Source organism: Eurosta solidaginis, chromosome 1 (assembly GCF_040869045.1).
Source record: "Eurosta solidaginis isolate ZX-2024a chromosome 1, ASM4086904v1, whole genome shotgun sequence".
Classification (NCBI taxonomy): Eukaryota; Metazoa; Arthropoda; class Insecta; order Diptera; family Tephritidae; genus Eurosta; species Eurosta solidaginis.
The window spans coordinates 391,934,689-391,956,422 of record NC_090319.1 but is presented as its reverse complement, the minus strand read 5'-3'; the positions used below and the strand labels follow the sequence as shown (position 1 = coordinate 391,956,422).

The window sequence follows — 21,734 nt, the reverse complement described above, 5'->3', positions numbered from 1 at the left end:
TTCGAAATGGCGTCGAATATACCCACCGAGTATTTGGGCTTGAGTACCATTAGACCTCATGTTGATAACTAGGCATACTTCAAAAATCTCAAGAGTTGTTTCGAAACAGTGGCTCAACTCGAGAATCATAGTGTACTCAGTAAAAGAGGTAATTTTTTATAAAGCAAAAAATGCTATTACTTAAGTTGAAACAATTTAATTAACAACTTGGGGTTCTTTTAATTTAAGATTCCATACTACAGTATTTTCACGAAAATCAAAAGAAATATATGGGGTATTCCCTCCCATTTCGACCAATTTTGAACCCGACCCCTTTAGAATTGGCTGAAAGTTTTTCTTCTTTTTCTAGCTTACGAAAGACGTTTTCAGAATTTTTTCAAATTTTTTCATCCAACTCAAAAAAAGTTATGAATTTTAAAAAAAACACCGTTTTGTTTTCAAAATGCTATAACTTTTTCAAAAATTGACCGTTTGGAATCTTTTTTTTTTTTTTAAATTTGTTTTTAAATGTACTTTTCGGAAAAAATACAAAAAAATTTTAAAAGTTTTTTTTGTAATTTTTCAGTTTTTCGAGATTTTTCGAATTTCGCCATTTTTTTTTTTCTCATAAAAAACTTCAATCAATTCTGCAATCATCCCCACTAATCCCGGAGTGGGCCGATTTTTTTTTTTTTTTTTTTAATTGAAAAAAAAAAACTAAAAATTTTTTGGAATTTTTTCCGAAAAGTACATTTAAAAACAAATTTAAAAAAAAAAAAAGATCCCAAACGGCAATTTTTGAAAAAGTTATAGCATTTTGAAAACAAAAACGGTGTTTTTTTTTTAAATTCTTAACTTTTTTTGAGTTGGATGAAAAAATTTGAAAAAATTCTGAAAAACGTCTTTCGTAAGCTAGAAAAAGAAGAAAAACTTTCAGCCAATTCTAAAGGGGTCGGGTTCAAAATTGGTCGAAATGGGATGGAATACCCCATATACATATGTATAATTTAAAAAATAAATGAATTAGGGGCGCGATAACCTCCAAAGAGATTTTGGGCCGAGCTTCTCTTCCAATTTGCATCGTGCTCCTTTTAATTTTTCCTACAAAGTGGTGGGACGGGATCTACTTGTTTTATTCCGAATCCGAACGGCATCTGCAAGGCGGATGAGTTTTCAATGAGAGCTTTTCATGGCAGAAATACACTCAGAGTGCTTGCCAAATACTGCCGAGTGGCGACCCGGCTTCGAAAAATTGTCTACTAATTGAAAAACCTGTTTTCTAAAATTTTGATGTTGCTTTGCCCGGGGCGTGAACCCAGGATGTTTGGTTTTGGACGCAATCCTATGAACCGAACATTCGCTCTATATTTTGCATGCACCCTATATGGCAAGATTAGCGCTTACAGTTTACTACTGCGTCCTCAAATGTAACTGTATGGAGATATTATCCCGTGAATGCGAAATGTTTCTTGCAACAAAGAGGAAAAATAATCAAAAAGTCACAAAGTAAAAAAGGAAAATTATAAAAAATCATGATTGTTTTTTGTCATATATGTATGTACATGATTCAATTACTAGAGGTTTGTTCTCCAATGATGACAAAGCTTTGAGACTCCCAAATTTAAAAATCTGGACGAAGTAAGGAAAACGGGGAATAATTCAATCCTCTTCAGCGAAAATTGTAGTAGAAAAGTGTCTGTAGTAGTATATTAGTAGTGATAATAAATTTGTAAATGCCAAGAGGTTTTGGGGGAAATAATTAATTTTCCACTAAAAATTTCGTGAATTGTTAAAGAGTTATGTTGGTTTGGTCATTCTTTCAGAATTTGTTTGAAGAATGCCGTAAGTTAGAATTTTATTCAAAAATACGCTATCTCAAAATTTGTTTCAAAAACTCCCTGAGCATAAGTTCAATGCATTTTCACATAAGAGGGAGTTAATGAAATGCATTCTGAGATAAGGCGTTGTTGAATCTAATTCTAATATAGGGAGTTTTTGTGACAAATCCTGAAATGGGAAATTTTTTAAAAATATTTTGAGATAGGACGATTTTGAACAGGCAGCCGACAGGGGGTGATACTCTACTCAGCAAACTGACAAAAAAAATAAAAGAAAACGGCTTTATTATCTTAGAACTTTATATTCGGGCCTTGATTTTGACAGAAGGGTTAAGCTTTTCTGCAGTCCTGCTACACAGGGAGCATTCAGCTTTTTATTCTGAAATTTCGGAAAGCTCGTTTCCGTTAAGTATTCATGGAGGTTTTGCGGATAAACCGTTAATTTAGAATATATTCGTTTGATACTACCTCACGAGGTCCGAATATATCAAATAAGTATATACATAATGTTCCAAAAATAAACCGATTCCACAAATTCTTAAATGGGCATGAATGTTCCGAAAATGCGGAATGATTAAGTTAACATGCTCAACAAGTACATTTCGTTATAACATCCCCATTATTTACTAATGACATTTTTACGTGAATCGATATTCTAGTCGAGTTTTTACGTTGAAAGTGTACGATTTCTTGGTGTCCGTACTTTTCATAAAATTACCTATGTTTGTCAGTTCATTTCGGCTGCTGAGTAGGGTATCACCCCATGTCGGCTGCCTGTTCAAAATCGTGCTATCTCAAAATATTTTTCAAAAATTTCCCAATTCAGGATTTATCACAAAACCGCCCTCTATTGGAGTTAGATTGAAGAACGCTTCATCTCAGAATGCTTTTCATTAACTCCCTCTTATGACAAAATGCATTGTACTTATGCTCATATAGGGAGTTTTTGAAACAATTTTTGAGATAGTGCATTTTTGAATAAAATTCTAACGTATGACATTCTTCAAACAATTTCTGAAAGAATGACCAAACCAACATAACTTTATCAATTCACGAAATATTTAGTAGAAAATGAATTATTTCTCCAAAAAATTTTGGCATTTACAAAATTATTATCACTACTAATATACTACCATAGATACTTTTCTACTTTTCACTGAAGGGTATTGAATTATTCCCCGTTTTCCTTACTTCGTAAAAGCAACCCGTCCAAATTTTTCAACTTGAGAGTTCAAACATCTGTCATCATTGGAGAACAAACCTTTAGTAATTGAATTATGCTTGTGTATGATGAAAAGAAAAATACGCTAACAATTTGACAACTAAAAATTACTCAAAAATATAATAGCACTGAAAAAATGCGTAATCAAAATTTATTCATATATAAAATTAAAAAATAACTGACCGCAGAGCTGAAATATATGGGGCATATGACCAAAGAATATAAGTAAAACTGTACCAAAAGAAGAGCAGCCTCTTCTAACTTCATATGATAATAGTTAATTATCCTCAAGGAAAGTCAGTAACTGGTGATACAAATTGCTGATTCGGAACTAGACCTAGAGTCTAAATAAGCACTATTTTGTTAGTAGCTATATTTGCAATTGTAAAATCGATAGTTTTGATTTTTATATTTCATACTTAACATATTGTAACGAATTTACTTGCAAATCCTCTTATTTGCCCTTCTGCTAAGTGCGTATCACTAAAATGTTGAATAAATAACTCCAATATTGAATAATGGCAAAATGGCCTTAATTAAAGTACTTCACAATAACACTTATACTTTGCAACTAACTGGCTTAATAACAAAACTGATAGCTTAAATGAAACTGACTTTCAAAATAATACTGCTATGGCTCGATAGATAGCGTCTTAATCGAAACTGATTGATAGCTCAAAATTACTCTGCAATTTCGGGGACAAACCTTTTTTACGTTGTGGGTTGTATAACAGCACCAAATCTCCTTCCTGAAAACCTTCCGAATTAATTGCTTTATCGTATCTGGCTTTCATCTTGTCACTCATAATCTTTGTTCGTTGCCTTATCAGATCATGTATTTCTCTTAGCTCTTCTTCCAAATCACTAGTGGATTTCTTGACATTTCTCTCCGCATTGGCATCTATCCCAAACCTCAAATCAGCTGACAGTCAAAGGTCATTGCCAAAAATTACTTTTGCAGGGGTTTGGCCCGTTGTCTCATGCACTGCTGATCGGTAAGCCATCAAGAATAATGGTATGCGGGTATCCCCCTCTTTATGGTACTTGTCTACTACTTTCCTTAAGTGCTCCTCCATTGTTCTATTGAATCGTTCTACCGTACCATCGGATTGCGGATGCAATGCAGTTGTTGTCCGTGTTTTTCGAATGCCCAATGATTTACACATTTCCTGGAACATAGCTGATTCGAAATTCCTGCCTTGGTCAGAATGTAACTCCATTGGTACACCATACCTTCCAACCCAATTGTTTATAAACACTTCTGCTACCGTTTCCGCTTGCCGTTGCTAGTAGGAAATGGACCGGCGACATCCATAGCGATCCTTTCAAATGGCGCACCTGAGTTATATTGCTTCATCTGGCCATGACTTCGGGTTCTGGGCCCTTTCGCTCTGCTGCAAACCTCGCACTTCGCAATCCACTCAGTGACCGACTGACGGCAACCAACCCAATAGAATCTCTGTTTAATCTTCTCGAGCGTCTTCGTGATTCCAAGATGACCTCCGCTTGGACCATTATGCAGCTCGCTGAGCACGTCAGGAATCCTCTTTCTGGGAACAACTATCAGTTTCTTCTTGCATTTACCATCCTCACTCTCACATACTCGATGAAGGCAACCGGATGTCAATTCTAAACTGTTCCACTGTGCCCAATATGAGTTCGCAATGGGACTCTCTGCTGACATCTCTTCTCTGATTGGTCTTTCATTTCGTTCGAGCCCTTGCATAACACTTGATAGACCTGTATCTTCTAGCTGACACTTTCTTAGCTGTTCCTTGTCCCATTCATCTGTACATGTTATAGTCATTAGCCGGACATCTATAATGTTTTCTTTAGCCTCGGCTTTTGAACAGTGCTTGCATTCCAAACTACATGGTCTTAGTGACAGTGCATCGGCATTTCCATGGGTACTACCTTTTCGATGCTCAATGGAAAAGTCATAACTTTGTAGTCGCTCGATCCACCGTGCCAATTGTCCTTCCGGATTACGGAACTGCAGAAGCCCTTTTAAAGCTGCGTGATCTGTCCTGGCACGGAATCGCTGGCCGTAGAGGTATTTGTGAAAATGTTTAATGCACTCTACCAATGCCAACAACTCTATCCGCGTAACGCAGTAGTTCCTCTCTGGTTTTCCAATCGAACGGCTGTAATATGCAACTACCTTCTCCTGTCCATCGACAAGTTGTGATAAAACGCCTCCTATAGCATATCCGCTCGCATCTGTATCTAGAATAAACGTTGCTCCTACAATCGGATATGCCAACATTGGGGCAGTGCACACACGCACTTTCAATGTTTGGAAAGCTACTTCTTGCTCCTTCTTCCATTCAAAAACTTTATTTTTTCTTGTTAGCTCGTGGAGACTATGGGCTACGCTGGCAAAATTTGGTACAAATCGGCGGTAATATGTGCACAGCCCAAGGAAACTTCTCAATTCATGCGGATTCTGTGGTCTTGGCCAATCCTTTACTGCCTCTATCTTTTCATTCGCTATACGGATACGTTCTGTCGTTACCTTGTGACCCAAATAATGTACTTCCTTTTTAAACAGCGCACACTTTTTGGGACTTAACTTCAGACCAGCGCCAGCTATTCTCTGGAAAACTTCCTCTAAGTTTTTAAGATGTTCATCAAAGTTCTTGCCCAATACTCTCGATGATACCAGCATGCCGGTGACTGGTCTACGTTGGAGCTGCGGTGTGGTGTGCCTGCACGTTTAACGTTATTTTGAGAACGTTCTCGTTGACGGCTGCGATTTTGGGACATTATCTGGCTTAACTTGGCGTTGATGTTTTCAAGAGCGGAGTCTTGCTTGTCTATTCTTTTTTCTAGTAGAGCGACGCGGCTGGAAGATGTTTCTATGGCGCTGACTGTTGACACTCGTGATGATGATGTTGCGTTGGAGTCGCGACTGAGCGCGTCGAGTACTGCGTCAGCCGTAATGGCTATTTGATGTAGAGGGGTGCTCGGTTGGGCATGCAGCATACCAGCAATAACAGCCCGAGCAGATTCCGGTAACTGTTTGAGCCAGTACTGCTGTATAACGGATTCGTCTTTGGTGGCGTTTGTGCGCTGCATCTGGCTTAGCAAATGGCTCGACTTTCCGTCGCCTAACTGAATACCTTCCGGTGGTGAAGGAGTTAAAATCGTTTCCTACGCCGATGACTGCACAATAATGGCCACAGGCCCAGGCCCAAAGATCGATGCGCTATGCAATAAAATAAACGGCTACCTCCCTGATCTCTCCAGTTTTTTCGCTTCGCGAAACCTGGCATTATCACCGACTAAATCTTCCGCGACCTTATTTACAACATGGACGTCCCAAATGTCGACCATTTTGAACATCCACGTCGATGGCACTACGCTACCGACTGTCCTACACCCCAAAATCTTGGGTGTGACGTTTGATCAGGATCTACATTTTGGTGAGCACGCAGTGGCAATTGTTCCGAGAATTCAGAGCCGTAACAAAATCCTCAAATCCCTCGCTGGCAGTACCTGGGGAAAAGATAAAGAAACGCTCATGACTACATACAAAGCAATTAGCCAGCCGATTACGTGCTACGCGTCACCCATATGGTCGCCAAGCCTAAAAATTACCCACTGGAAGAAACTACAGGCCTGCCAAAATACTGCTCTCAGAATCGCCAGGGGCTGTCTTCTTATGTCCCCAGAACACCACCTGCATAATGAGGCGAGAATACTCCCCATCAGGGAGAGAAATGAGATGCTGACCAAACAGTTCCTGTTGAATACCCAGAAACCTGGGCATCCCAACAGACATCTGATTGATGAACCAGAACCGCCTAGGGGCTTAAGGAGTCATCTCCGTAAGCATTTTGAGGAAATACGGCACCTGAGAACCCAGTCGTATGAAGTGAAAAAACACAAGCAGGTCCTTGGTGAACTCCATAAACAGGCGTCGGACCTTTATGCCGGGAATTGCCCGGTGAATCCAGTACTTAAAGAAAATTATCCAAAACTCGCGAAAGAGGAACGCATACTCCCCAGGGAAACGCGTGTCACTCTTGCTCAACTTCGTTCTGGATACTGTAACAGGTTAAACTCTTACCTATCCAGAATCAACCCCGACATACAAAATGTATGCCCTGCTTGCAATGTGTCCCCACATGACACCAACCATCTCTTTAATTGTAATGTGAAACCAACGCCTCTAACACCCCTTTCCTTATGGTCCACCCCTGTTGAAACGGCAAGTTTCCTTGGACTCCCGTTAGAGGATATTGATGGCAATTTGTGATCGGTCGCGGCTATTAGGTGGGGCGAGCATTGCTACAACAACAACAACAAAATCCCAGCTCAGCACCGACACCCACACCGCTTTTTTGTTTAAATATGGTACGAGTGTCACGAACCACAATATTCGGGAGGTTCAACTTCTGCCGGCACAATGCACTGAATGCACTGATTCTTACAGACTATATTATGCAAATTTTTACATTAACTTAATCCTAAGAAAAATGAGATCTTAAATTGTTAATTAAGGCGAGGTGCACACGAGGCTACGCGTCATAGACGCTGCAGGCGAAATTTGTACGCTTTGATGCCGAACACATGTATTTGAATGGAGAGCTGCATACGAGGCGTCAGCTGCATGAAAGCGACAAAGCATGAAATTTTCGTGTAGCTAAGCGTACAGCAATGTTGGTCGCTGAGCGTACGTACGCTTGAAAAAAAGGAAGAGCAAAATGTTTGAAAAATGATCGCACTCTATCGTGAAGGAAGTTTTGGGGAATGCAAAGAAGCTGTCTGGCTCAACTATTTATATTGATAAGGACCTCGACGAGCATCAGCGCTTGCAAAAAAAGCTCTCCTACAGATTAAGAAGGACTTATTTGCCCTAGATCGCTCTAAGAAGGCACTTGTGTATAATAATACGATGCGTGTCAACAACAAGTGGCTCCGATTGCATCGGACAGGTTGTTCTGGGCTTGACCCCAAAACCCGACGTCCACGTAACTTTTATAAATCTTTTGTGGCTCCTTGCTGTTCATGCCCAAGGGCGTCCCGTAGTCTACGCCTAAGCGCCCCCCACTACCTGCCAGCAGCCCTGCTGCTCAGCAAGCCACAACAAGTACCCGCTGCTGCTCGCGCCCCAAGGCAACTCAAACAGCTGCTACGACTCATAACTACTATCTTCGTAGTAGAGTCGGTAGCAATGCTGAGCATCAGCCCCTGCCTGCGTCTTCTCCCACCTCTTTTCCGGCAGCAATCGTGTGGGTCAGGGAAACAGACTCTTAGTCCCTACCTCCGTTTGCACCGTTTGCCAGCACAGAATATATATGTTTGCGACATCCGCCCAATGCAGCTCCTGCCTTGGGTGGTGCCACTTTCCTAGATGTTCTGGTCTCCGCGACGGCAACCCCCCGACGGGTTTCATCGCGCCATGTTGCCAGGTTGTTGTTGTTGTTGTTGTTGTTGTTGTAACGATAAGGTTGCTCCCCGAAGGCTTTGGGGCGTATTATCGATGTGATGGTCCTTTGCCGGATACAGATCCGGTACGCTCCGGTACCACAGCACCATTAAGATGCTAGCCCGACCATCTCGGGAACGATTTATGTGGCCACATTAAACCTTCAGGCCATCCCCTCCCACCCCACCCCCAAGTTCCATGAGGAGCTTGGGGTCGCCAGAGCCTCATCTGTTAGTGAAACAGTATTCGCCGCGGATAGGTGAGGTTGACAATTGGGTTTGGAGAAGCTATATATTGCGCTGGCAACCTGAAGGGTTGCGCTACACACCCCTTGAATCTGGTATTTTAGTCGCCTCTTACGACAGGCATACCTACCGCGGGTATATTCTGACCCCCTTACCCGCTGGGGGATGTCGCAAACACAAATCATCCGGGTACCCCAAGGACGCCCAGTCCTAGGGCCTCAACAGCAATTGCGTCGTAGCCTTCCTCAACCCAGGCGTAGTCACCCGTCACTTACCCCCAGAGTGGCGACGTCTCCCCCTATGCACTTCAGAATTCTGCAGTTAAACTGTAATGGACTAACTGGGAAGATTACGGAGATAGTCGATTTCATGAAGCGGCATAACATCCGCATTGCTGCGATTCAAGAGACTAAACTCACAGCGAGATCTGCATTGCAGACCTGCTCTGGGTATAATGTCCACAGAAAAGATCGCGAGCGGAAATGGAGGCGGCCTCGCGTTTATCATACACCACTCTGTGCAGTATTATATATTTGATCCTGGCATCGACCGCAGGGACAATGTCTTAGAACGTCAAGGCCTATCTGTCCGGTCAGGCGATGCAAACCTAGAAATCATCAACATCTACATCCCTCCTGCCACCTGTTGCCCCAGTGGATACCGCCCTAATATCAGCGCCTTACTCACTGGCAACAATCGCATTATCTTAGGCGATTTCAATGCCCATCACGATCTATGGCATTCAAATTTGCGGGCGGACAGTAGGGGTGAGATGTTGGCGGATCAAATAGAGGAAACGACGTTCTGCACAATAAACGGAGACGCCCCCACACGTATGGTAGGAAGCTGTCACAGTTCGCCAGATATCTCAATCGTGAGCACAGAACTCGTAAACTGCGTCAACTGGCAGCCGATGGTAACATTAGCATCCGACCACCTGCCTATACTTATTTCGCTCGAGCGTACCGCCGACTTCATTGTCACAGAAAAACGCACTTTCTTTTACAGACAACCTCTTTGCTGCCCTCCATATCCCGACTGATGCCCGCCAAAGGGAGCGTGCCTTCCGCAAGGTCATTGAATCCGCCTCGGCACGTTTCATTCCCGCCGGGAGAATTCACGAAATTCGGCCCCACTTCCCGGCGGAGGCCGCAAACTAGCGAGAGAACGTGACCTTATAAGACAGCTTGATCCAGGCGATCCCCAAATAAGGGATATAAACCAACGCATCAGATTGCTTGTGGATGAACACAAGCGGGCGAAATGGGAGGAGCACCTAAGAGGTTGTAACCTCTCTACCGGTGTGGGTAAACTTTCCACCGTAACGTCCCTATCGAATCCGTCTAAGCTCAAAGACAAAGTTTCCATCGCCTTTGGCGATAAAGTGCTGTCGGATGCGAAAAAATGCGCGAGCGCTTTCTGCCGATAATATATAATGCATTCTACACCAAGCATGTTTTCCAATGTAGTCCTTTCAATACCTGATCTATGAGTCTCTCGAAAGTAGCTGGTGCATTACATAGTCCAAAGGGCATTACTGTAAATTGCCAAAGACCATCTCCGACGCTGAAGGCTGTTTTCTCTTTGTCTTCCTCCTTCACCTCCACTTGCCAGTAGCCGCTTTTCAAGTCCAGTGTGGAAAACCATTTCGTACCAGAGAGCGAGTCCAGAGTGTCGTCAATTCTTGGCAATGGGTAGCTATCCTTTTTCGTAACGTCATTCAACTTCCGGTAGTCCACGCAAAACCTCATTTTACCATCCTTCTTCTTTACAAGTACTACCGGTGAGCTCCAGGGACTAGCTGATGGTTCGATGACGCCGCTGTCGCTCATTTCTTGTATAATTTGACTCACCACTTCCCGGTTCGCCAGTGGAACACTACGTGGAGCTTGACGGATCGGCCTCGCATCTCCAGTGTCAATTTGATGTTTCACAACATTGGTGCGGCCTGGTTTGGAACCATCCTGGTCAAATTTGTTTGCGTACTTTAGGAGCAGTTGCTTTGCCTTACTCTGATAGGCTTCCTCTAGCCCCTCCGTCCATGCCGTGATGGCATTTGAAAGATCAGTATTACTAGATGAAACGTGTCCCTGGAGCTGTTCACAGTTAATAATTACTTCAGCCTCTTGGCATCTTCCCAAAATAGCTCCTTTGGTCAGTTTGAGTGGTGACCTGAACTCATTGAGTACTCTTACCGGAATACGTCCATCTTGTTTTGTCATAGCCAGGGTTTTTCCTACAAGTATGTTCAGTGCTGATTTGTTTGCTGCTTCGACAACCCACAATTTGTTTGTCCCACAATCTCCATCAACCTTTGCCCAGATGACTGCTTCGGATTTTGGTGGTATTTGCTGACTCTCTTCCACCAGCACTCGTTTACTGCTGTAGCCTCTCTCGTAGCCGAAATTAAGTGGTACATCCATGTTCTTATATCGCATCGTCTTGCTTTGCATGTCGATATTGATGCCCTGGTCGATTAAGAAGTCCACTCCAATTATGATTTCATCAACAATCTCTGCCACTATAAAATTGTGTACTACCGTGACGTTTCCAATTGCGACTTCACATGATACTTCTCCTAGAACCGTGCTGTCTTCTCCAGTGGCTGTACGCAATCTTTCTCCATGCAATGGTCTTATCTTCTTGTTGACTAAATCCGCTCGAATAATGGAATGGGATGCACCCGTATCTACTGTCATTAAACGTTCTTTTCCATCCACATGTCCTCCGACAGTAAGATTGTTTGACCTTCTTCCAATTTGTGAGATAGAGATTATGGGGCATTCAATTGAGGGAGCCAGCTGTCGCCCCTTGCGGCTGACTCGCTTTAGTTTAACGATTGAGTGGACTTGGAGATTTGCTCATCTCCTTCAGCTCTGCGTTTACGGCCACCCACATTGTTGGAGCTATTGGGACCGGTGATGCAATGTCGTGCAATATGACCTGGGTTGCCGCACTTGAAACATTTAATAACTCCGGAATTTTTCTGTTGTGATCCCTTCAGTGCTTCCAAAATTGTGTCTATCCAATCTGGTCTTTCCAATTCCACACGATGAGCTTTGTATGCTGGTTTACTCAATAGTGAGGCAGTTTCCTGAGTCAATGCATGTGATACCGTTTCGACGTCCCGTATGCCATTTATAAAGCTCTGAATTTTTACCCTTTCGGTGTATTCCACGGGTGCGTGGGCATTTGTGAGATGAGCCAATCTTTCAACATCCGAGGCAAACTCCTGCAAAGTCTCATTCGCTCTATGCTCGCTTCCATAACGTCTCTCGACAGCGCCCATCAATGCTTCATAGTTGTTCCGCTCTCCTTCTAGAATCTTCTGTAGGATTTCGGCTACTGGCCCCTTCAATGCTACGAATAGAGCTGCAACTTTATCTTCAGCATTCCAGTTGTTCACTGCTGCGGTCTTCTCAAACTGTAGCTTAAAGACCTGGAAAGGAACAGAACCGTCAAAGGATGGTGATTTTACCTTTGGATTACTTGCTGAAGCAACTGGGCGATTTTAAAGCATCTATCTCGGCCTCCATTTTATCTTGTCGACCACTGAACCCTTCCTGAAACTGCGTTAGTTTCTCTTCCATACGCGATTCTAGTTGTGTAGAGATCTGCGATGATATCTGTCCTGAAATTTGTGTCGACATTCCTGATATACGTGCCTCTTGTGCTTCAATTTTAGATGTTATTTCTGACGACATTTCTGAGATACGTGTCTCCTGTGATTCAATCTTCGCTGTTATACGGTTCTCCTGCGATTCTAGTTGTGATGCCATATATGTCTTCTGTTCTTCCATCTTGGATGCTAAACGTGTCTCCTGCGTCTCCAGCTGATGCCATTTGCGACAACATTTCTGAAATGCGTGCCTCCTGTGCTTCCATCTTCGATGTTAAACGTTTCTCCTGCGATTCCAGCTGAGATGCCACTGTCGATGTTTGAGCAGTTATTGCAGCCAATATCATGTTCAAGTCTGTGCTCGTAACTGTCTGCTATGTCTCGTTTTCTCCTCAAGATGAAAGACATACTCCTCCACGTTAATTCCTTCTGCTTCCATTGCCTCTCGTAGTCGTGCCTGAAGTTCGAGTTTAATGCCGGTTGTATTCAATCCACGGTTCTCCAACTCCTTCTTCAGTTGCTGGATCTTCAATTCACTGAACTTTGCCATGTCCTTGTTGTCCTCTGGAATTTATTCAACAATTCCTCTTGTGACACCAATTGTAACGAATTTACTTGCAAATCCTCTTATTTGCCCTTTTGCTAAGTTCGTATCACTAAACTGTTGAATAAATAACTCCGATATTGAAAAATGGAAAAATGCCCTTTATTAAAGTACTTCACAATAACAGTTATACTTTGCAACTAGCTGGCTTAATAACCAAACTGATAGCTTAAATGAAACTGACTTTCAAAATAATACTGCTACGGCTCGCTAGAAAGCGTCTTAATCGAAACTGATTGATAGCTCAAATCAAACTGAATTCCAGCGCCTCTACATTTGCTGCCTTTTATTTAAACGGTTTTATTTAGCTTGAGTTGACAGGCTGCACGGCCGCATGCACGGCCGTTGTGAACGAATCTTGTAATTGAAATTTAAGTAACTTCCCGATAAGCTACAAGCTTGAAACTTGGAATATAGTTCAGAACCCGATGACCATGCAATAATAAGAAAAAAATCGCCGCTAGGTGGCGCAAGGATCGATATATTCGCAAAATTCGCATTTGTGGTCCGATTTGGCTCATATTTGGAACACATAATACATGCAAGAATAGAAATCGACCTGTGAAAAAAAATCACCGCTAGGTGGCGCATGGATCGAGATATTCGCAAAATTCGCATTTGTAGTCCGATTTGATTTGGTCCATATTTGGAACACATAATACATACATGAATAGAAAGCGACCTATGATGCCCGATTTGGCTCATATTTGGAACAAATATTGCATACAGTCCAGTAGAAGTGACATCAAAATATTTTGGAGTTGGAGGAGGGACAAGCATACGTGGCGCAGAGTCGAGTAAAGTCTTTGGAAGGATTATGTTTTGAGGACTTAGGTTGTTACAAATTGTCAGGAAAGAGTCCTTGTAATAATGAGTCACTAAATGAACTAAATAGAATGAGAAATAATAGGCAATTAAATAGACTAAAAACTTGAAAATAAAATAATTAAAAAAAATTTTTAATTTAAACGGTTTTATTGAAAACAATACTTACATGAAATAATAAAAATACGAAAAGCTAGAAAATAATTAGGTAGGTCCTAGGTACTAGTCATCACACTCCTTATCAATCTAGGGCGTTGATCAGACAATTAAATAAAAGCGTTGGACGCGTTATATTTCTATTGATAGTCATAAGTAAAACCAACTGAACCTTAATCAGGTTATGCTACGCCTCACATTTTTAGAAATTTCACGCGCCCAACGCTTTTATTTAATTGTCTGATCAACGCCCTAGATGGATAAGGAGTGTGATGACTAGTCCCTAGGACCTACCTAATTATTTTCTAGCTTTTCGTATTTTTATTATTTCATGTAAGTATTGTTTTCAATAAAACCGTTTAACTTAAACATTTTTTTTTTAATTATTTTATACTCTCTGATTTCAACGTTCGCATCTTCTAGGCGCTTCCATTTCCAGAATCTACTAGATGCCATCAGCTCTCAAACTTCTCAGCTGTAACTACAATTGCACGATTTTATAGCTTCTCTCATTGCATACTTTCAGGAGTATCTCAGATATATGGATGTGTTTGTGCATTGATTCTCTGCTGCTCGTATACGTACATGGTACATATGTGTAGACGCAATTATTGTTTCGTTTATGTAGATACATAATGATTGATCTATGAATGTGCATGATATCACTGTTTAGCATCGGCTTAGAGATAGCAGCACACCTTAGTTTTGCTAATATTCGTAACACTGCCCTCCACCTAAGTCTGATCGTCCCGATCAGCCAAATCTCTCGACCTAAACGCTGCTAGCCTTTCCAAATGGACCACTTTCATTTTGGTTCGTGGTTTACCGATGGTTTGTATGCGGTACACTACATCGTTGATCCGTTTTACAACTTTGTATGGGCCTTCCCAATTACACTGCAATTTCGGGGACAAACCTTTTTTACGTTGTTGGTTGTATAACAGCACCAAATCTCCTTCCTGAAAACCTTCCGAATTAATTGCTTTATCGTATCTGGCTTTCATCTTGTCACTCATAATCTTTGTTCGTTGCCTTATCAGATCATGTATTTCTCTTAGCTCTTCTTCCAAATCACTAGTGGATTTCTTGATATTTCTCTCCGCATTGGCATCTATCCCAAACTTCAAATCAGCTGGCAGTCTAAGGTCATTGCCAAAAATTACTTTTGCAGGGGTTTGGCCCGTTGTCTCATGCACTGCTGATCGGTAAGCCATCAAGAATAATGGTATGCGGGTATCCCACTCTTTATGGTACTTGTCTACTACTTTCCTTAAGTGCTCCTCCAATGTTCTATTGAATCGTTCTACCATACCATCGGATTGAGGATTCAATGCAGTTGTGCGTGTTTTTCGAATGCCCAATGATTTACACATATCTTGGAACACAGCTGATTCGAAATTCCTGCCTTGGTCAGAATGTAACTCCATTGGTACACCATACCTTGCAACCCAGTTGTTTATAAACACTTCTGCTACTGTTTCTGCTTCTTGGTTTGAGATTGGGTATACCTCTGGCCATTTACTGAAATAGTCCATAACCATCAGTACGTATTTGTTTCCGTGGTTGCCAGTAGGATCCTTTCAAATGGTGCACCTGAAATATACTGCTTCATCTGGCCATGACTTCGTGTTTTGGGCCCTTTCGCTCTGTTGCAAACCTCGCAGTTGGCAATCCACTCGGTGACAGACTGACGGCAACCAACCCAATAGAATCTCTGCTTAATTTTCTCGAGCGTCTTCGTGATTCCAAGATGACCTCCACTTGGACCATTATGCAGCTCGTTGAGCACGTCAGGAATCCTCTTTCTGGGAAGAACTATCAGTTTCTTCTTGCATTTACCATCCTCACTTTCCCATACTGGATGAAGGCAACCGGATATCAATTCTAAGCTGTTCCACTGTGCCCAATATGACTTCGCAATGGGACTCTCTGCTGACATCTATTCTCTGTTTGGTCTTTCGTTTCGTTCGAGCCCTTGCATAACCCGTGACAGATCTGTATCTTCTAGCTGACACTTTCTTAGCTGTTCCTTGTCCCATTCATCTGTACTTGTTATAGTCATTAGCCGGACATCTATAATGGCTTCTTTAGCCTCGGCCTTTGAACAGTGCTTGCATTCCAAACTACATGGTCTTCGTGACATTGCATCAGCATTTCCATGGGTACTTCCTTTTCGATGCTCAATGGAAAAGTCATAGCTTTGTAGTCGCTCGATCCACCGTGGCAATTGTCCTTCCGGATTACGGAACTGCAGAAGCCATTTCAACGCTGCGTGATCTGTCCTGACACGGAATCGCTGGCCGTAGAGGTATTTGTGGAAATGTTTAATGCACTCTACCAATGTCAACAGCTCTCTCCGTGTAACGCAATAGTTCCTCTCTGGTTTTCCAATTGAACGGCTGTAATATGCAACTACCTTCTCCTGTCCATCGACCAGTTGTGATAAAACGCCTCCTATAGCATATCCGCTCGCATCTGTATCTATAATAAACGTGGCTCCTGGAATCGGATATGCCAACATTGGGGCAGTGCACAAACGCTCTTTCAATGTTTGGAAAGCTACTTCTTGCTCCTTCTTCCATTCAAAAGCTTTATTTTTTCTTGTTAACTCGTGGAGACTATGGGCTACGCTGGCAAAATTTGGTACAAATCGGCGGTAATATGTACACAGCCCAAGGAAACTTCTCAATTCATGCAGATTCTGTGGTATTGGCCAATCCTTTACTGCCTCTATCTTTTCATTCGCTGTGCAGATGCCCTCTGTCGTTACCTTGTGACCCAAATAATTTACTTCTTTTTTAAACAGCGCACATTTTTTGGGACTTAACTTCAGATCAGCGCCAGCTATTCTCTGGAAAACTTCCTCCAAGTTCTTAAGACGTTCATCAAAATTCTTGCCCAATACGATGATGTCGTCCAGGTACACCAAGCATGTTTTCCAATGTAGTCATTTCAGTACCTGGTCCATGAGTCTCTCAAAAGTAGCTGGTGCATTACAAAGTCCAGAAGGCATCACTGTAAATTGCCAGACCATCACCGACACTGAAGGCTGTTTTCTCTTTATCTTCCTCCTTCACCTCAACTTGCCAGTAGCCGCTTTTCAAGTCCAGTTTGGAAAATCATTTCGTACCGGATAGCGAGTCCAGAGTGCCGTCAATTCTTGGCAATGGATAGCTATCCTTTTTCGTAACGTCATTCAACTTCCGGTAGTCCACGAAAAACCTCATTTTTCCATCCTTCTTCTTTACAAGTACTACCGGTGAGCTCCATGGACTAGCTGATGGTTCGATGACGCCGCTGTCGCTCATTTCTTGTATGATTTGACTCACAACTTCCCGCTTCGCCAGAGGAACACTACGTGGAGCTTGACGGATCGGCCTCGCATCTCCAGTGTCAATTTGATGTTTCACAACATTGGTGCGGCCTGGTTTGGAACCATCCTGGTCAAAAATGTTCGCGTACTTTAGGAACAGTTGTTTTGCCTTACTCTGATATGCTTCCTCTAGCCCCTGCGTCCATGCCGTGATGTCATTTGAAAGATCAGTATTACTATATGAAACGTGTTCCTGGAGCTGTTCACAGTTAATAACTACTTCGGCCTCTTGGCATCTTCCCAAAATAGCTCCTTTGGTCAAATTGAATGCTGACTTGAACTCATTGAGTACTCTTACCGGAATACCTTCATCTTGTTTTGTCATAGCCAGGGTTTTCCTACAAGTATGTTCAGTGCTGATTTATTTGCTGCTTCGATAACCCACAATTTGTTTGTCTCACAATCTCCATCAACCTTTGCCCAGATGACTGCTTCTCATTTTGGTGGTATTTGCTGACTCTCTTCCACCAGCACTCGTTTACTGCTGTAGCCTCTCTCGTAACCGAAATTAAGTGGCACATCCATGTTTTTATATCGCATCGTCTTGCTTTGCATATCGATTTTGATGCCTTAGTTGATTAAGAAGTCCACTCCAATTATGATTTCATCAACAATACCTGCCACTATAAAATTGTGTAGTACCGTGACGTTCCCAATTGCTACTTCACATTCTACTTCTCCAATTACCTGGGTGTCCTCTCCCGTGGCTGTACGTAATCTTGCTCCAAGCAATGGTCTTATATTCTTGTTGACTAAATCTGATCGAATGATGGAATGGGATGCACCCGTATCTACAGTCAGTAACCGTTCCTTTCCCTCCACATGTCCTCCGACAGTAAGATTGCTCGACCTTCTTCCAATTTGCGAGATAGAGATTATGGGGCATTCAATTGAGGGAGCCAGCTGGCGCCCCTTGCGGCTGACTCTCTTTAGTTTAACGATTGAGTGGACTTGGAGATTTGCTCATCTCCTTCAGCTCTGCGTTTACGACCACCCACATTGTTGGAACTGTTAGGGTTGGTGTTGCAATGTCGTGCAATATGACCTGGGTTGCCGCATTTGAAACATTTAATAACTCCGGCATTTTTCTGTTGTGATCCCTTCAGTGCTTCCAAAATTGTGTCTACCCACTCTGGCCTTTCTACTTCCACACGATGAGCCTTATATGCTGGTTTACTCAATAGGGAGGCAGTTTCCTGAGTCAATACATGTGATACCGTTTCAGCAAATGTCAGCTTTGGGTTTGCGTATCTAGCTCGCTTCGTTTCCACGTCCCGTATGCCATTTATAAAACTCTGGATTTTTACCCTCTCGGTGTATTCCACGGGTGCGTCCGCATTTGCGAGATGAGCCAATCTTTCAACATCCGAGGCAAACTCCTGCAAAGTCTCATTCGCTCTTTGGTGACGGTTTTGCAACTCAATTTGGAATATCTGTTTCCTATGCTCGCTTCCATAACGTCTCTCGACAGCGGCCATCAATGCTTCATAGTTGTTCCGCTCTCCTTCGGGAATCGTCTGTAGGATTTCGGCTGCTGGCCCTTTCAATGCCACGAATAGAGCTGCGACTTTATCTTCAGCATTCCAGTTGTTCACCGCTGCGGTCTTCTCAAACTGTAGCTTAAAGACCTGGAAAGGAACAGAACCGTCAAAGAATGCTGTTTTTACCTTTGGATTGCTTGCTGAAACAGCTGGGCGATTTAATTGCAACTCTTGTATACGACCTCTCCAAGCATCCACCTCGGCTTCGATTTTTTCCTCAAACTGCGTTATTTTCTCGTCCATACGCGCTTCGAGTTTTGATGATATAGGCGCCTCTTGCGCTTCGAGTTGTACTGTTATGCGTGCCCTCTTGTTCTTTCAGTTGTGTTTCCATCTTTGATGTAATCTGTGTCCACATTTCTGGCATACGCGTTTCTTGTGCTTCAATCTTCGATGTAATCTGTGTCGACATTTCTGACATACGCGTTTCTTGTGCTTCAATCTTCGATGTTATTTCTGACGACATTTCTGCAATATGTGTCTTCTGTTATTCCATTTGAGATGACATTTGCGACGACATTGATGTTACTGTAGATGTTTGTGCAGATATTGCAGCCAAAATCATGTTCAAGTCTGTGCTCGTAACTGTCTGCGATGTTTCGTTTTTCTCTTCAATTTTTGTTGTTGTCCCGTCCCCATCAGGATTAAAGACATACTCGTCCACATCAATTCCTTGCGACTCCATTACCTCTCGTAGCCATGCTTGAAGTTCGATCTTATTGCCGGTTGTATTCAATCCACGGTTCTCCAACTCCTTTTTCAGTTGTTGGATCCTTAATTCACTCAACTTTGCCATGTCCAAGTTGTACACCAATTGTAACGAATTTACTTGCAAATCCTCTTATTCGCCCTTCTGCTAAGTTCGAATCACTAAACTGTTGAATAAATAACTCCAATATTGAATAATGGGAAAATGGCCTTTATTAAAGTACTTCAAAATAACATTTATACTTTGCAACTAGGTGGCTTAATAACCAAACTGATAGCTTAAATGAAACTGACTTTCAAAATAATACTGCTATGGCTCGCTAGATAGCGTCTTAATCGAAACTGCTTGATAGCTCAAATCAAACTGAATTCCAGCGCCTCTACATTTGCTGCCTTTTATACTCTCTGATTTCAACGTTCACATCTTCTAGGCGCTTTCATTTCCAGAATCTACTAGATGCCATCAGCTCTCAAACTTCTCAGCTGTAACTACAATTGCACGATTTTATAGCTTCTCTCATTGCATTCTTTCAGGAGTATCTCAGATATATGCATGTGTTTGTGCATTGATTCTCCGCTGCTCGTATACGTACATGGTACATGTGTGCAGACGCAATTATTGTTTCGTTTATGTAGATACGTAATGATTGATCTATAGATGTGCATGATATCACTGTTTAGCATCGGCTTAGAGATAGCAGCACCCCTTAGTTTTGCTAATATTCGTAACAATATGTTTAAAAATAGGCCACCAACAAAAATACTGCTACCAGCTCTAACAAGCTACAAGTATGCCTTTTTCCAACACTATTCCACCAGTCCGGAACTATCGAAAAATGCGATAATAGCATACTAGAAACAACATGTATAATTTCTCTCCGATTCGGGGCCAACGAAATATTACCGAGAAAGAACTAGATATCAGCTATAAAATTTTGCATATTATATTTTAGTTCGTAGCTATCCAAAAAGTGCCAATAAAGAACTAGTTCTGAAGTGGGATTTTGTATATAGCAATGTCAAATTCCCCAAGTTGAAAGCATGTAAAAGAGATAAATGGCGAACTATTAGTGGTTCAGAATGCAGTAGAAGTGCCCTAGTTTTGAACTAGAGATTCTCTTACGGTATAGTTTCTGTGATTCTGTATTTTTTTTTCGGTATATTATTTTTCGTGGTTATTATAGGAAATTTTTTGACTAAAAGTGGGGGAGCCATTGAGCAACATCTAATTAAATTCAGGTGGTATTTCAGCATCTCAGTAATCTCTGTTGCTAATATATGTAAATTTAAACACAAGTTTAAAACAAACCGCATGGAACCCTCTAATTGAGCATTTTGAAAGTTTTCAAACTCAAACCAAATCTTCAACTTCTCCTGTAAACAATTAAAATTATTTTTTTAAATACAAACAAATTTCAGTGCACATACAATTTTTATAAGCTTTTATTTAGTTTCACTTGGCTGTTGTATGTAATCAAATCATGCAAGTTAAATTTGAAACACTTCCCGGTGTCCGATTGAGCTGAAATTTTGCACGCATGTATAACTCCGATGACAATGCAATATTACGAGAATTCTATAAATTAATCGATAACAGAGTTATCGGTAAATATTTGTGCTCACAAGCAATAAAAGCCTAAGCTACAGCGGTACCTATCCGTGGATTCTGAGACTTAGGCGATTGTTGCTTGTAACGATAGATATTTATATTGCATATTAACGAACTGCGAGAACCACGGACACGAACTGCTGTAGCAATTCCATGCCATTACTACGCGGGATTCACCATGCCATTTTATATGAGAAAATTTTCTTACCACGTGGTGAATCCCACGCTTACTTCCATGCATGGCGCAACGATACAAGGTGGCAGCATGGAACAGCTGATTATAAACTTTTTTTTATTTGATTTGATACATCAACTTCCGGCGCAGTATGATTTTGACATTTGTCCATCGAATTTACAAAAACAAAGTACATGGAATTTTTATTTATGTTTGTAGGTATGTCACCATGCTGCCACCTTGTATCATTCCGCTATGCTCATGCGTAAGTCAGTGTGTTGAAAGCGTTTAAAGGCAGCACATGCGTTATTTTGAGGGGAAAAGTGTCTACGAGTCTACCACGTCAGTTTTAAAGTAGGTGTCTGGGAGACAACCATCTCAGTATTTAAGTCATAAGTTTTTTAGC

The 21,734-nt window shown here is 41.8% G+C and overlaps 1 protein-coding gene across 9 annotated transcripts in view; it reads left to right on the top strand.

Moving 5' to 3' along the window:
- Window positions 1-21,734, top strand: part of LOC137238498 (uncharacterized protein DDB_G0287625) — a 172,416-nt gene that overhangs the window by 148,557 nt on the left and 2,125 nt on the right. The gene's annotated exons all lie outside the window — the stretch shown is intronic.